Source organism: Quercus suber, unplaced genomic scaffold (genome assembly GCF_002906115.3).
Source record: "Quercus suber isolate HL8 unplaced genomic scaffold, Cork oak 2.0 scaffold_383, whole genome shotgun sequence".
Classification (NCBI taxonomy): domain Eukaryota; kingdom Viridiplantae; phylum Streptophyta; class Magnoliopsida; order Fagales; family Fagaceae; genus Quercus; species Quercus suber.
Window position 1 is genome coordinate 60,618 of NW_027069835.1, and position 14,333 is coordinate 74,950.

Here is a 14,333-nt window from a genome sequence, read left to right on the forward strand (position 1 = left end):
ATGGTATACTTAGGCTTCCAGGCATTAGTGTATACTTTTCCTTATTCCATATTCAGATTGGCTATACATACATGAATTTCTCTAGTATAGCGACTTCCTATAGACTCATATTATCAATGGTATACTTAGGCTTCCCAGGCATTAGTGGTATACTTTTTCCTTATTCCCATATCTACATCAGATTGGCTGAAATTACATACATGAATTCTACTTGATGCAAATTCACTGCAAAATGGTATTGGGAGTGGACCATGATTTCCTTAGTACAACAAATCAATGAGTCACATAATTACAGGAGAAACATTAGTATATACATAAAGTATAATATTACAAATAGAACTCAATTTAGAAGTTGCTTTTTGGCTCATTTAAAAATTTGCCAAAAAGAATAACTTGCCTTGCTATCAGCCCTATCAGCCATATCTTCAGCTGAATAACATACTACATATCCTTTTGTCTTTCTCTATTAATATTTTTATGTGACTAAGCATTTGTAGCAGTTGCATTACCTCAAATTCAAAATATATATGATAAATCAATGTTAGATACTTTTGCAACATAAAACCATGTTATCACCCAACTAACCTGACATTCTAAATCCAATCATTAATAGAATTAATGATTGTCCAACCAACTGCAAAGGGGAGGTTTCTCAACAAACAAAAAATTAAACCTGCAAAGAGGGAGAGATTATTATCAAAAGCAAATATGTGTTGGCCATCTTTTTAAAATGGGCTGCTCAATTTATTTGTAATCTTCATCTCAATTGAACATAGATCATAATTTTCTTAAACACCTAGAAATGTAATGATTTGTAAACACAATTTGACTAATGGAAATGTAATGATTCATATATCATTATTTTCAGCCTCCTTGAAACTTTCAATATACGGGATTTCTGTGGTTTTGAAGTGCTTATTGAGATTGTGCAACGAAGAAGAAGAAATATGGGTTTGAAGAGAGTGGTGTTTGAAGCAATGAATTAGTATGAACGCTTAGGGGAAGTTATTTAGCTTTGATTGAAGTGTTGTTAGTTTAGGCAGCATCTTTTGGGATGAAAAATTATGTGGGTTTGAAACATATATACTGAAATTGTTCAATCCGCGAAATGAACAGGCACTATTGTTTGGAAACTAAATAAGTAAACCACTGAAAAAGGAACAATTATGAGAAATGAGAAAAAGTCACATGGTGCAATGAGAAATGGTCAATAAAAAATCAAACCCAAAGTACCAATCCATTAAAACTACAAACTTTGAAACACAAATTGAAAGAGGGTTAAAAAATTGAACGAATCTCACCTAGATTCTTCAGTTGGGATATGATTCCAATATCTTCAATCACCTATCCTGGTGATTGCTAACCCTTTTGAAGCAATGGACAAACAAACACCATCCTTCTTTTATGCAGCCAAACTCTCTGCATAAAGCCAATTTTTCAACAAATCCATTAGAAACAGATCCATATCAAGAAAATCATATAATACGAATAATCGAAACAGGAAATAAGCCAAAGAACCATATCAGGGAGGTACCAAAACTTTATCACAACAAAACCAAATAAAAAATTTATTTTCTACCCCTCATTTTCTCAAAACCTAATAAACGAAAACCCGATCACAGGGCCGTATTTATTTCCTAATAAACAAAAACCCCATCACAACCAATCAAAAACCATATCTAAAAACTCAAAACTTTTAATTTTCACATACTTTCTTAGCACACAAACTGAAAACAAACACACACACAGAGATAGAGAGGGCAATACCTTAGTGCAATCATCGAACACTTTTCGAAGAAGAACTTCATAATTCGAGGGCAACTTCAATTCCTAGAATCAAAGACCCTAGAAGGAAAAAAAAAACCATATGAACGCAGATATTAGAAAACAGGGAAAGGCTTAGTGATTTTGTAATCCAAAATAGGGAAAAAAAAATCAAAAAAATTGAGAAAACAAACATTTTCATGGAGAACCCAAAAACCAGAACAAAAAGGAATCAAAACCAAAATGAAAAGCCAAAACTAAAATCAATATTTTTTTTTGTAATTTCGTAAGTTATAAAAAAGAAAAAAGAAAAGAAAAAAACTATCCTATCAAAGAATTTTTTTTTTTTTTTAAAATCAAATTTCATACCTAAATGTTATAAAAAAAAATTCATACCTAAATCTAAAAAGAGAGAAAGAATGTACCGGCGCCAGTTCTGATAATCTGATGGTGGCAGCGACATTCACGAATACTATCTCTGTATCCCTCTCAAATCTCAATCATTCTGTGTTTTAAAAACCTGAAACAAAAATAAATCAAATCTAAACCTATCCAAAAGGAAAACTCAAATAAAAGTAACGTCTCATAGCCAAATCTAAAAAAAATTATCGGTGTTGATGGGCCATAGATTTTTCTTTCTATGTGCTTGTGGTTCTGGTGGTCTGATTTTGCCTCTTTCTCTGTTTCTTTCTCCCTGCCTCAGGCCCCATTGCCTCTCTCTATTTCTATCTCCGTGCGCCATACGAACTCTGCCTCTGTTTCTTTCTCCGTGTCCCAAGATCGCCTCTCTCTTTCTCTGCTTCTTTTCCCGTTTCCTCGTCGCCTCTCTCTTTCATCGCCTCTCTCTCTATTTCTCTCCGTTTCCCAGGCTTCTCTGTATCGCTACGTTTTTTTTTTTTTTTAATGTGCGCTAGGGTTTTTTAAAAGATGCAATCGTTTTTTTTTTATTTTAATTTAACCGTTTTTTTATTTATATATATACAAAAGACTATTAAACGGTGTTAATGTTGGAAACAGCGTAAAGTACCGCTTTTTAAAGTTAAACGTGGCAGCATTTTAAATAGCCTTTTTTGTTAATGTGTCAGCACCTTATTAAAAGCTTCTGCTATTATATATAGTATTAGATGAGTATATATGACCTCCCACACATTAAATACGCAACTTAGAAGTTTTTCATTTGGCTTCTGCATAAAGCATAACAATTTATCCATTTTTGGACAAAACATCTCATTTTGAGATCGGTGCTTGAAATTTTTGATATTTCAACATTGAGGATTAGTCTTTGGCTTTTTGAGCACCATACATTTCAAAACAAAAGTCGCTTTCCCTTTTTCCTAGTCAAATACTAGTATGTGCGACAGGTTTTTGCAGCTCAATATCTCTTTTCATTTGGAGATTTACATTTGGTGAGCTGTTTTTGGAAAAACAGAAAAATAAAGTGGGAAGAGATATAGACACAAGTCTATGCAAGTTTCAAGACCATCAAGACCATTGACCAATCATTCATGACAAGCTTGAAGATCTATTTACAACAATCACACATAGTTTTCAAGATTTCTTCAACAAAGATAAATGTGCATACAGAACAAGCTAAGCTCGTAAATGCACTACGCCATTAGTACGAAGGTACTAGGCCAAACTCACATGTGAAATGTGCTCAAACATATATTATCACACTTTTTGAATTTTTCACTTTTTATGTGATTTTGGATTTTTACTCACACAAAACTAAAACATAAAAGAAAGATTAAAACAAAACAATGCATACAACGAAATGCAAGATGTACAAAATGCATGAAGATATGACATTCAATGCATGAAGGGTCCTACAAAGATCGAAAGAATTAGATCAAGGACCAAAAGAGCAAAAGCTTAACCATAGGAACGCTTCCTCATCCAAACGGAACAATTGTTTGGAATGAGTGTCTCATGAGAAGCGAGACGAAGGTTGGAAGAGAGACGAGGGTTGGAAGAATGAGAACCGGAGATGCACATAGTCAAGGAGTTAAGAGCATTAAACACTTTCTTCAACAACATGCTATTTTCACTCAAATCCGGTTTATCATGCAAAGCACAACTTCCAAGAGGCTCAAATTTCTCTTTTCTTTTAATTCTTTTAAGAGTATGAAACTTAAAGCAATGAGGTCTTAGATGACCAAAAGCACCACAATGGTGACAAACAATGTGTTTAGATCCATTAGGCTTTTTGGAAATGGATCTAGCAACTTGGTTTTGTTCTCTCTTCAACTTAGAACATTGAGGCCTTATATGACCAATCACACCGCAATGGTGGCAAGTTAGAACAAACTTAGATCCATTCAATTCCCTAGGATTGGACCTAAACATAGGCTTTGACTTAATAGCCTTTCTCTCCACTTTTTGATTTCTTTTATGTGGAGGAATGTACACCGATTTGTCCTTTGAGGTAGAACACACATTAGGCACACAATCAGATACCACAACATGATTGCAACATATATTTTCATCATTTTTAACAATAGGTTCAACAATCAAACACTTGGCATGCATCTTAATAGATTTATTTTCAGATTTAAGATCATCACAAGTTTATTAGACAAAACAAGTTTAGTATCCAAGTCCATATTCAAACATTCAAACTCTTTCAGCTTTTCAAGAGAATTTTCAGCAAGTTTCTTATATTTTTCAACCAATTTGATGGATTCATTGAGCTTGCAATCAAATCATCTTTTTCACAAAATAACTTGCTTAAATTCTTTTGAAACTTCTTAGCATTTTTCTTCAAGAGTTTAATGTTAGGAATATCAACAACATCCAAGGATTCATGTAACATAGCATCACAATCATAAGGATTATCACTCATAGAGACACTTTCACAAACACATGGCATGTTACATTCAACAACATCCATAGAAGCATACAAAGCATTATCCATGGCAAAACACACACACGGGGTCAAGGATCACACTTAGGTAATGAAACCAAAACAAGTGTACCCGCTTTGATACCAATTGTAAGCTCGGAAATATGTTGAAAATACAAGAGCAATTTAGACCCCCCAATAAAATTACGGCTTGGTTGATTTTACACTAACTTAATACTAAGTGCGGAATAGTGTAAACACAAGCGTATATGCAAGACAACTACTCTAATCCATATTTAAAGCAACACAGCAGTAAAAATGAAATAAACAAGAGTAGGGAAGAAAGATGCAAACACAGAAAACACCGAGACGTGTTCTCGAAGAGGAAACCGAAGAACTCGGCAAAAAACCTCTCCGCCGCCCTCCAAGCAGAAATCGATCCACTAGACAATCAGTTGGGATACATGGGTTAGCAAGAGACCCTTCAAGCCTAATCTACCCGATATACCTAAGCCCTCAAAGCTTCTACTCCAACAAGGCTTCTCGGAACTGTGTGTTGTCCTAGTTCTCCGAATCCTGTAACAAGCTCCATGTTGCATCTGCCATCCTTGGCTTCTTCCAATACTTCCTAGCAACTCTAAAACACTCACTACACTCTGAATATGTGTGGGTTGTGTTTGGGTACAAATCTCCTCTCAAGGTATGATAATGGGAGAAGGATGGAGAAGAGACTACAATGATTTTTCACTAAGGATGAGTAGCTCTTTCTCAAAAGATGGGTGTGTGGGTTTTAGAAAACCTCTCTAGGGTTTTTCTCTCTGAATAGTCTCACCTACATATGTGAGTAATGAGGGTATATATAAAGTGGGCAAGGATAGAGTGTATCAAAAATGACAGATCAGCTAAACAGAGCGTTTCGCGGGTATCTCGCAGAAAGGCCTTACCAGCAATATACTCGCGAAAAAGAGCTGTCTACATCTGTCCTGACTCTTCGCATTCCAGCATGTGCAGGGCACATGTGTCACTTCGCGGGAAGCTAAATCGCGACATACCCGCGAGAAATCTTCAGTCTTTAAATGCTTGAGTCTTCTCACTCTCTCTCTCTAACACACAACCCTTACAATGAAATCCCACAATAAATACATGGTATAAACGATTGAACAAAATTACAATCAAATTTGGCACGAAATAAAAGCCAACAAAAAACATAGTTGTAAATAACAACTTTACATGTTTCTTTCACGCTATAGATGTTGCTAAGAGAATTGGGTTTCATGCATGTAACCTGATGTAGTTTCTTTTTGCATAAATCCGTTCTCAAAAAGTAAGAGGGATTTGATTGTTTTAACTGTAAACTTTTATTTATGAGAAATGCTAACGAGTGTCCTTAGGGCATTGATTAACAATCTGTTTTAATAAAGTTTTAATATCAGTTTTATGAGAAATAAAAAAAACTATCAAAACATTAATTGCTTTTTTTTTCTTTTCCTATACAATTTTTTTTAACTGAATTATTAACTAATACCCAAAGAGCACTCGTTAGCATGACTCATTATTTATAAATCTAGCTATCTAGTTATATTATATGTTGGAATTGAGTACAATCTTTTTTCTCTTTATTTTTTTGGAAACAATTAATTAGTAAATTTTGGATATGATCCCTTTTTTTTTCTTTGTATTTCCAAGGTGAAATAATTAGTTTCAATGTGGTAAATGACCTTTGAGTCAACTAATACTTGTATTTCCAATGTTGGGTTCGAATCTCTATCCCTCCACTTAAGATGTATCCCAAGAAAAGGGAATAGCTTTGATGTCTCTTTAGCACTGTAACACTACTAAATTGACATGCAATGATAAGTGCTAATAAAAGTAGTATAAGTAGTGGACTTATGTAAAAATGTTGTTATTTCATTCATGACTTTTCAAGCTAGCATTTTATGAAAAATATTGCTAAAAAAAAAAAAATTATCTCCCTAACATTATACTACTATTTGTGCTTGTTCATTTAGATCCCTATAAATTAGATTTATTTAACATAATTAATTAGCCAAGTAGTTACTTAGGTTAATTATTTAGGTCTAGGTTAAACTCAAGCTATCAATTTACTTAATGCGGAAAAATAAAGAAGATAGCAATATGATGACGCAAGAAAATTAATAAAATGAATCATTTCAAGATAAAAAATCTGAGAAGGATTTAATCTAGTTATCCTCATGGTAAACAAATTCACTATGATAGAATGGAAGTTTACAATAGATTTTCTCTCTAAAATCTAAAGCTACATCTTGTAGAACTTACTCACAATACCACATACAGCTCCGACTCTACGAACTCTTCTATCTTGTATTTGTTGAACACAAACACCCACGTTTGTGATTTTAAGATCCCACTCAAATGTTTCAAATCACCATTAGTGGTAGATCTTTATGCAGAAACTTGTTTCCACCAGTTCTTGATTGTAGGTCTCATTCTAGTAGATGTTTGTAGAGTTAGAAGGTTACAGAAACCTTACAGATCTCACAGAAGTAACTCACAAGATTTCCAAGAGCTTCTAAAATGTTTTCCGTTTATACATAGTAGTGTTGGACTGAAAGTTTAAACATTTTCGCGGGCTTTGGCCCTGATTTAAAATCTGAAGAACATGACTTTCGATCGGTCAAAGCTATCTTTTGATTGGTTGAGCTTCATAGTAACTTGCTTCTTCTTTTTGTAACTTGACAGTTCTTGAATCTTGACTTGAACAATCTTAAGCAATGCCTAACAACTAATTTAGAAATGTTTTTATTCTCGGTTTGTCAACATACATAAATTTAGAAACTAAACATTTAACCCTAATATTTAGAACCTAACCATTTGTATTATTACGTTGTTACCAGATCCATAGTTGTGTCATTCCCTTTGATTGGTGAAGCCCACTAAATCTCTACTAGTACTACTTGTGTGAAATCAAAGAATTGTTAGTGTTACACTGGATTCCATTTTATTGTTTATTATATATATGTGTACTAATTTAAGTAATTTTATTTTATAAAATTACATTGTGTTTTCCTTTAACAATACTTTTGATTATTTTAAGAGTAATGCTATACTCACAAACTTTTTTATAATATTTTTACAAATTGTTTTGATAGCAAATTTTTATTGGTTCACATACAAGCCACCACTCACATCATTTTTTTACTTACTAGTAACTATTTATCACATCAGTAATTTATATAAAAAAATTTGTAATTCTAGCATTATTCTCATTTTAGTGACCATAAAAAAATTTATAAATCTAAAATCTAAAACAAAATATACAAGCCAAAAAATAAAAAAATGCTCAACAACAAAAATTACCAATAAAACTAAAAACAAAATTAAGCTCAATTAACTACTTTTATCCAAAATAAATAACCCTACCCTTTAAAAAATTCAAAACAAAAATAATTTTGTTCTTACAAAAAAAAAAAAAAACTCAATAACTAAATAGCAGAATAAAAAATTGAAACCACCACACACAACTAATAATAAAACTACTCCTCCAACTCAAAGTTCTGTCCGTTCCTATTTACCATTTCCATTTGTATTCTTCCAAACTTTGTCTTATGGATCGTGAACTCCACTAAAACCCAAGTTCTGTGGGGTCAAGAAATTCCACGTGGGGTCATCTTCCATTCAGAACAGGAGGGATGTTTGTTGATGAGTTCTTACTTTCCCGTTGAGATGCATAGAGTTATTTTACTATTTTTACAACGTTTGATTTGATGTGATACGATTTTGATAATCGTATCACATCAAATCAAACGTTGTAAAACGTTGTGATACGATTGATCATTTATAATACACAATTGAATTAGCCATTAAAGTTAATATAGGGCGTGTGACTGTCTAGTCTACTACGGCAAGCTTTTACTTTCATTTTCATGTATAAAATAAAATATTCTTTTAAAGTCGAATATATGGACTTCCTTTGCAAGTTGAAATTTTGTTCCACTGTACGTGGCTCCTAGTCTCCTATCCTATAAGTCGTCGTTGTCGTGTACGTAAAAGTAAAACAAACGTAGTAATGGTTTTAGAACTCGCTCAATCCTTTCTCTTGCATGAAAATAAAGAAAAGTATCTATCAAAAGAAGCCGTAAATAAATAAACACCAAATAAGCACTCATAATATTGGTCATAAATTGTAAAATTGCTGTGGCTTTTCTTCTCAAAACCGTGTCACTTGAACTATCATTATTTGTCTTCTCCGATCGAGAATATTTAGTATTAGGAAATAACAAATAAAAAATAATAATAACTTGTGAGGTTATTGTGAACGGTGAAAGTGAGACTCTTTGGAGGGACAATTCGGTAATAACAACACGAATTGCGCAGGTTGGGTCTCGTACTGGCGCTCAGCCGGTACTAGAACTTCTCTATTTGAAAATAAGTGAGTCTATGGAACTTGCACGTATATACTGAGGTGCCAGACTTGCAAGCTCTAATCAGTGCCGGCCTAGGCCACTTATGCCACTGCCCAGGACCCCACTAGAGGAAGACCCTAAATTTTGGGGGGAAAATTGATATATTTAAAAAACAAAATTGAAGATATAGGAAAAAAAATATTAGTTTTATAATTTTCCTTTGTTTTTAAAAAGTTCCAAAGAATTGAGCAATATTAAAGATAATATATATATATATATATATAATTGAAGTTTTTGAAACTCCCACAATTTTTCATGTCAGTACAATAAAAAATAAAAAATAAAAACAAAAAAACAAAAAAAAAGTCATAAACCCGACACTGAAAAAAACAAAAAAAAAAAAAATGTAAGCTCTGCCTCTGCCTTTCCCTTGTCTCCCATCCCCATCTTCTTCCTAAATCCTCTACCAGCACGATGGTCTGCCATCCCCATGTTCTTCCTCAGTCCTCTACCAGCTCCTCTTTAATGAGACCCACCATACCCACAAATCGAAGCCTCGATCTGCTTCCTCAGACCACCGATTTGCCACAAACCACCCACATCCAACCTCTACAACCCAGAAACGGCCCTCGTTTGCCGTGGGTCTCATCAAACCCATGGCCACAGATAACCCACCATGCCCACCATATCCACAAACCCACAAACATCGAGCTCCTTCCTCAAACCACCCATCTTTGTCTTCAGAATCGAGGTCGAGCTCCTTCCTCAGACCTCCCACATGCAACCTCTACAACCCATAAACGGCACCCCTTTTACCGTGGGTCTCATCCAGCCCATGGCCCATCAACTATGTCGGTCAGAAAAACACCCAAACCTGCCCGTCAAAACCGGCCCAAAGGTATTATCTTATAAACCTATAATATATATATATATATATTCTGAACCTGAACTCTATAACTATTAGGACTCTATAACTATTATCTTATAAATAGTTGATTCTTATTAGTGTTTTTTTTTTTCACGGCTGTTCAATTTCTAGGTTTATTCCTATTGCCTTTCTCTTCATTCTTTTCCTCCATTTGAATCAGGGTTAAAGGTATGGTATTCATTTGCCTCTATGATAATCTATGTACATCTAATTTCAGTGTGGATTTATTTTGTATTCTAAAGTTGATTGAATTGTAGTTTTAGCTGTGCTTCTCTTTGTATTTGTAATTGAGTTTGTGCACACACTTAGATAATCAATTTGAATATATGTTTTTGTGTGGAAACTGAGCTATGGTCAATTTGAATTGTTTTTTTTTGTGGAAACTGAGCTATGGGTTTGAATTTGTTTAGTGGAAACTGAGCGAGGTGGAGTTATCAGCTTGCTTCCTGATAATCTTAGCAAAATTGGTGTGGAGTACGTTGAGGTTAGTTATTCATTACATTGTTTGTGAATTTTTATTTGGGTTCATGTGGCTACGCTTCAAAACTTGATTTTAGTGTATAGTTTGAGGATTTAAATTAGAAATTCATAAGGAATTTTAATTTCTAATTCTTTGAGATTGTGTATTTGAAATTCTTTTATGATTCATATGTTAGATATTGGGATTGATATGGGTTTGAATTTTTTATGATTGATATGTTAGATATTGGGATTGGTATTGATGGTGGTATAGGTTTATATTGTAGAAAACAGCATTTGAAATTCTTTTATGATTGATATGTTAGATATTGGGATTGGTATTGATGGTGGGATAGGTTTATATTGTAGAAAACAGCATTTGAAATTCTTTTATGATTCATATGTTAGATATTGGGATTGGTATGGGTTTGAATTTTTTATGATTGATATGTAGAAAACAACATTTAGATAGTTTTGGTAATAGTTGATAGTATTGTACAATTTTTTTTTTTTTTTTGGCTGCACTATTGTAACAAGGTCTAATATAGGATTTAGGAAACATTCAAAATTCATCAATTTCTCTTATTGGAGTGGTCTATATTGCACATGTGGATTGTCACTCTTAAAGAGCATTCTCAAATTTTAAATCTGCTTTTATGCTTGGAGTTTTAATATCATAGTATATTGTAGTGTTCTGTTCACAAATTTGGATTCTTTTCCTTAATAATGGTCTTTCAATATGGTGCAATGGATTTTTTTTTTTCTTTTCGTTTTGCGTTTGTGATGAAGAAGTTGTTGTATATATGTGTACAGTATAATAGGGTGGTAGTATACTGCTTATTGTATTAATTTGTGTATGTGTGTGGTGATAGTTTTTTTTTTATTTATTTATGGGAATATGTTTATTTTGGATATTTCCATGGCTGAAAGTAATGATGGTGATGTTTATAATCAATTCCATCAATTAGTTCACCAAGTGGATTTAACTAAAGGATACAATTGATTTCTCAATGTTAATAATGAAATATGATGTTCTTTTTGTTTTGCGTTTGTGATGAAGAAGTTGTTGTATATATGTGTATAGTGTAATGAGGTGGTAGTATACTGCTTATTGTATTAATTTGTGTATGTGTGTGGTGATAGTTTTTTTATATATGGGAATATGTTTATTTTGGATATTTCCATGGCTAAAAGTAATGATAGTGATGTTTGTAATCAATTCCATCAATTAGTTCACCAAGTGGATTTAACTAATGGATACAATTGATTTCTCAATGTTAATAATGAAATATGATAGATATCACTGCATGTACATGATATGGATTAAGTTTGTTTTTCTATCTTTGGTCTAAGAAGCAGGTGTCATTTGTCAATCTATTTCTTTTTCATTATTGATAGTAGTGACACGTATTTGATTATAAATCAGATATCAGTAATTGCACGTATTTGTTGATTATGGACAACTAAGTTTCTATCATTGGTTTGAGAAGCATGTGTCATATGTCAATCTATATTTTCATTAGGCGTAAATGCACTTTTAGTCCCTATATTTTGAAGTTTTTCCATTTTAGTCCCTACATTTTATTTTTTCCACTTTTAGTCCCTAAAACCAATTTACGCCCTTCACTTTAGTCCTTGAAGCTAACTTCCATCACTAATCTAACGGGAACACTGACGGATGAATAAAATAATATTTTATAATATTAGATTATAATTTAAAATAATTATTTTTTAATTTTAACAAAAGAAAAAATATGAGTTAAAAATTAAAAAAAAAAAAAAAAAAGAAAAAAGAACACACAAACATAAGAACAAGAACAACTTGTTCCCGACCCTCTGGACCACACTGTCCCATGAGTAAACAAATTTGGGCGCACACATGAGAGTAGAAAGGATGGTGTCAGTGGCAAAGACGATGGCTTTGTCCTCGTTGGCGAGGCGGCAGATGACAGGGTCACCACACGTTCAAGACGGCGCTCATTCTTGGGAGTGATGTGGTCAAAAGATCGATCGTAGAACTCAAGAGTGCCGCAGAGGAGGAGGTCCTCAAGTTCAGGGAGGAGAAGGAGAGCTTGGAGAACTTAAGAACTGGTGGTGGCGCCAATGACATGGAGCTAGTGATGGGTGGCAACGGTGGAGGGGGAGCTGGTGATGGGTGGGTTTGTTCTCTCCTTTCTCTGTCTCGGCCTATCTCTCTCAAATCGGCGCGGAGGGTGTGGGTTTGTGGGGATTGGCGTGGTGGAGGGTGTTTGTTTGTGGAGATCAGCGTCTGTGGTGGACATCAGCATTTGTGGTCGAGGTTGAGGTGTGGGTCACGGTGGTTGCTGGGCTGTGGAATCAATGAATCGATGGTCGGGTTATGGAAATCGGTGAGTGGGTTGTGGGAATCGGTGAGTGGGTTGTGTGGGTTTGGGTTTGTGGGTATGGATTTGGCAGTGGTGGCGGTGGTGGTGTTGTTGGATTTTAGGTGGTGTTGGTGGTGGTGGTGGCTGCTGTGCTGTGGGTTTGATGTAGTTACTGGGTTTAATGAGAAATGGCTTCATTTAATTTAAATAAAAAATGACCAATTAGTGAATATGGAAAATGTCGTTGCTGGGTTTGCTCTTTGATTCTGGGTTTGAAGTTGTTGCTGGGTTTGATGTTGTTTTTGTTGTTGTTCTGGGTTTGATGTTGTTGCTAGAGATTGATTATAGGGAAGAACACAAAGAACATGAACATGTTCTTCCCCAAAAAAAAGAGAAACAAAATTAATTAAAAAATTTTCTTTTCTTTTCTTTTTAAATTTTATTATTATTTTATTCATCTGTCAGTGTTCCCGTTAGATTAGTGACAGAAGTTAGCTTCAAGGACTAAAGTGAATGGCATAAATTGGTTTTAGGGACTAAAAGTGGAAAAAATAAAATGTAGGGACTAAAATGGAAAAACTTCAAAATATAGGGACTAAAAGTGCATTTACGCCTTTTCATTATTAATAGCAATGATGTGCTATTTTATTCAATCCTTTGTTTTTTTTTTTTTTTTTTTTTTTTTTTTCCCTTTGCCCTTCTTTATTCATTTATTTTATGTGTAAATAATTTATCATTTTTTGTACCTATCTGGGCTTTTACATTTCTGGATTTTCCACTGATGTAATTGAGTTAAAGTATTTGTTCATAAGCCAATCTTATCCTATCCATCCCAACTTTGTCAGGTTACTATTTTGTGGCTCCATGATGATAATATATATATATATATATATATAAAAGTAGCACCTTTAAAGGATTTTTTCATGAAAATTTTGATTTAATTTTTACACTAATGGTATCATGTCTATAGAGTGCATGTTGATTATCCATGGTAATCATATTATAGATTTTATGATTTCTAAGAAAAAGAAGAGGAAGATGGAATTGATATTTTTTCTTTCTTTTTTCTGATGCAAGCTTCATATCAAATTGTTTGATGATATGAAGGAGATTAAAAAAGAAAAATTTGCATTACACTGCACTGTTTCATTTGAAATCTGCACTACATTGCACTGTTTCAAACTTTCTACACTGCACTATTTCTCTTCTATTAATGATTCTTGGCTGAAAATTGGATTCTTACTGTTTTATAGGCAGGGATTTAGTATTTTGATATTTGGCTGATTTGGTAATACAGCTACAAGACGAGGAAAGTCAGGTATTTACCAATCTTTCCTTTATTCCGTACTATTTATTGCATATTTATTGGTAATATGTTTGTAGAGAGAATTTGAAATTGGAATATGATTGCATATTTAAGTTTCTTGGTTATCTCAAACTTGGTTTTATGTTTGGTTTAATTGTTTCATCTCAAGATTTCCATCATTTTAATAACTTCTATGTACAATTTGTATTTTATCAAATAATCATTTTTTTTTTTTTATTTTGAAGTTACTTTGTGAATGCTATATTTTTCTTCAATTTTTCTTTGCTATATAGTTATATTTATG

At 33.4% G+C, this 14,333-nt stretch overlaps 1 long non-coding RNA gene across 1 annotated transcript; it reads right to left on the reverse strand.

Annotated features, from left to right (window-relative positions):
* Window positions 1–255: 255 nt before the first annotated feature.
* On the reverse strand, window positions 256–2,787 carry LOC136062123 (uncharacterized). The gene is made up of 3 exons (XR_010623952.1): window positions 2,190–2,787; window positions 1,768–1,845; window positions 256–1,419 (listed from the first exon to the last, which is right to left on the reverse strand). It is a non-coding gene; the product is annotated as an uncharacterized LOC136062123 (long non-coding RNA).
* Between the last annotated feature and the right edge of the window lie 11,546 nt (window positions 2,788–14,333).